Raw genomic sequence first — 3193 nt, 5'->3', positions numbered from 1 at the left:
CTTATCTTTTAACTAGATATTTGTACCTTATGACCACCTTTACCCCCATGTCCCCCCATCTCAGCTTCTGGCAACCACAGATCTGTTCTCTGAGCATAATTATTTTGAGATTCATTTAACTTGTTATGTGTTTGTGTGGTTTGTCCTTCTGTTGCTGAGTTTTGTTCCATGGTATGGATGGCCTGCAGTTTAACCATTCACCTATTGAAGGCATTAACCTTGAAAATGAAACTGTCGGGGGCCTGGGTAGCTCAGTCAGTTGAGCTTCCGACTTCGGCTAAGGTCATGATCCCATAGTTTGTGGGTTTGAGCCCCACGTCGGGCTCTGTGCTAACAGCTCAGGGCCTGGAGCCTGGTTTGGATTCTGTGCCTCCCTCTCTCTCTCTCTCTGACCCTCCCCTGCTCACACTCTCTCTCTCTCTCAAAAATAAACATTAAAAATTTTAAAAATATGTAAAAAATAATATAAAGCTGTCAGTTGGAGTGTCTGGGTGGCTCAGTGGACTGAAGCATCTGATTCTTGATTTCTGCAGTTTATGATCTCACAGTATGTGAGTTAGAGCCACCTCTGTCTCCACACTAACAGTATCTCTCTCAGCCTCTCTCCTGCTCATGCTCTCTAAACAAATCAACTTAAAAAAATAAAGCAAAATTGTCAGTTATTTATCAGCAAAAATGGGCTTTTTCAGGAAGACCAGGGAATTACAATTCAGGATACGTGGGCTACAGCAAACCAGATACGCAGGCAAGTCTGGAGAATACAGTCAAGGAAAGTTCTTTATAGCAGAAGAGGTAAGGTTGGGAGGAGCTGGTATAAACTCAAAGCCCATTGGAGGAAACTAGGAGTTCAAAGTATAGTGGCTTTTCATTGGCTGTTGGGTCACATTCTCTCATTGGTTAAGCTGTTGTTGGGGAGAAGGAGGACCCTTCTTCCTTCTGCTGGAGTAGTTCAGTGGTGTCCGTATCACCGAATAGGGAAGAGTGGAATCTCTTCCTACTTAGTCTACAGTTGATGGTGAGTGGTAGGGTGTGTTAGCTCCCCATCTGGCCTCCAGCTCCATTTTCAATGAGGTTTCATTTTACTGATTCTCACAATAGACTTCTGGTTTTTTCCAGTTTTTGGCTAATACCAATAAAACCCTTATGAAAAATTGTGTGCAGGTTTTGTGTGATGCAGGCTGTTCAAAATCCCCTCTGGTTTTCCAATTCAGGTAGAATAAAGTCCAGTGTTAAGTGCAAGGGTGTCTGGGTGGTCCCCAAATACTACACCCTGTGTCAAGCATGGGGAAGCCGTGTGGTTGAAGCACAGTACTTGTTCTTGAGGTTCTTCCAGTCTGGGGACAGCATTGCTGGAGTTCACGTTGTGCCTCTATCACTTATAAGCTGTGTGATCTTGAGCGAGTTCCTTAACCTCTCTGTGCTTCGGTTTCCTCATCTGCAAGTGGGAAGATTAATAATATAAACCACTTTACAGGGTGGTTGTGAGGATTAAATGAGTCAATGTGAAGAGTATGGAACAGCCCCCTTGAAGGCCTGTCTAGGAAGTTTGCATTTTATCCTGTTAATCATATGCAGGGAGAGTAGGGTTGAGCTGGTAGATGAGGGACAGGGGGGAGAGGGACAGGTTTGGAGACTCTTGGAATAATCCTGAACAGCTCTCATGTGGTGGGGAGGAAGAAAGAGTCTGTTTGGAGTGGGTTGGAGAGGGAACAGATGGAGGGTTTATGGAGACAGCAAGTGTAGATAACTCACTGGAGGAATTTTGCTAAAAAGAAGTGCAAAGGGACAGTAATAAGAGGAAAATGTGGGACAAACGGAGTTTTCTAGTCTTTTTTTAAATGGGTGAAGTGAAAAGTAGGCATGATTTCAACATAAAACAAAATTAACAACGGGATGTAATCCTCAGAGGGAAATCCCAGAAGTTGACAAGGGATGGAGGCCAATATTCAAACGGTACAACCTGTATCCTCCCCCTCCCAACCCCCACCCGCCCCAGGGGTGTAACCTGTTCCTGGAAGTACTGCCACACCACGTGGATGGGTGAAGTGGACAGAGCAAGCTCCTATTCCATCTCCCTGCTCCAAAAATCATTTACTATATTGTCCTCGGATAGGGGACGTAGCAGATATTAATCTGACAACAGCTACTATACTTGATCTTAGCCAAAAGGCCCAGAAGCAATTAGATTTGTTTTGGAAGGAAGCAGGGTGCTCGGTACCAGAATTACTTCCCCCTCTCTGATGGGGAGATCATTTTCTAGAGGCCAGATGGCTGGAGCCAGGGACTACCGGCGTCGGGGGGTCTACTCCCCTGCACTCGGAGCGGAGCATCTCGAAGGGTTGGGAAAGAAGGCAGTCCTGCGGGGATGGGGCCTACGAGCGACGGGGCGAAGTTCTGCCTTTGCAGGGTTCGGGTGGGATAGGACGCGGGGCCTGTGCAAGGGCGAGGGGCGGGCTTCTTTGGGATGTGGTCCTAGATGGTGAATTCTGGGGAGCGGTCCCTGACGTCCCCGTCTGGCCGAACTGAAGGGGCATCAGGCGCGGCTGGTATGAAGGCGGATTGGGTCGAAGGCCCGAGCACTACGGTCGAGACATGGGGCCAACGGAAGGCCGTGGAAACTCGTCTCCCCAGGGTATCGCCTTATACCAGCTGCCGAGGGGCGTGGCCTCATGGAAAGAAAGGGGTTAGGCCTGCAGTGCAAGCCAATGAGAGGTGGGAAGGGCGGGGCTTGTGCTGAGACGGCCAGTAGGGACAGGGCTCTTCTAGGAGGTGCTTGTGGTCCGGATTTGCGCATGCGCGTCAAGCCGGACTACGGGGCGCCGCAGATCCCAGTGAGAAANGCTTGTGCTGAGACGGCCAGTAGGGACAGGGCTCTTCTAGGAGGTGCTTGTGGTCCGGATTTGCGCATGCGCGTCAAGCCGGACTACGGGGCGCCGCAGATCCCAGAGAGAAAAGAGGCGGAGCCCGGCCCCTCATGCCGCGCGTCTGGGTCACGTGACACGAAGGGCACCGAATTTCTCAGGAGTCGGCGCCATTTCCCGTAGGTGAAGGCCGTAGTGTCCTGCGGGTCAGGGAAGCCTTCTGATGCGACCCGCGGTCTGGGGCGGGTGTCAGGCTCGGGCGCTCGCTGGGGGCAGAGGTCTCACTTTAAGGGATGGGCGCACCCGCTGGCTTGGGGGCGTGGCCTTGACCA

The 3193-nt window shown here is 50.4% G+C and overlaps 1 protein-coding gene and 1 non-coding gene across 2 annotated transcripts in view; one reads left to right on the top strand and one right to left on the bottom strand.

The window, feature by feature from the left end:
- Nucleotides 1-1994: 1994 nt before the first annotated feature.
- On the bottom strand, nt 1995-2182 carry LOC144237919 (U2 spliceosomal RNA). The gene has a single exon (XR_013336960.1). It is a non-coding gene; the product is annotated as a U2 spliceosomal RNA (small nuclear RNA).
- Nucleotides 2183-2955: 773 nt separating this feature from the next.
- Nucleotides 2956-3193, top strand: part of HACL2 (2-hydroxyacyl-CoA lyase 2) — a 13484-nt gene continuing 13246 nt past the window's right edge. The window contains exon 1 of the mRNA XM_077771584.1: nt 2956-3040. The gene's annotated coding sequence lies outside the window, so the exon portion shown is untranslated. The remainder of the gene's footprint in view (nt 3041-3193) is intronic.

This window comes from Crocuta crocuta, unplaced genomic scaffold, assembly GCF_008692635.1.
Source record: "Crocuta crocuta isolate KB4526 unplaced genomic scaffold, BGI_CrCroc_1.0 scaffold755, whole genome shotgun sequence".
Lineage (NCBI taxonomy): Eukaryota > Metazoa > Chordata > Mammalia > Carnivora > Hyaenidae > Crocuta > Crocuta crocuta.
This window is presented reverse-complemented; position numbering and strand designations above follow the sequence as displayed.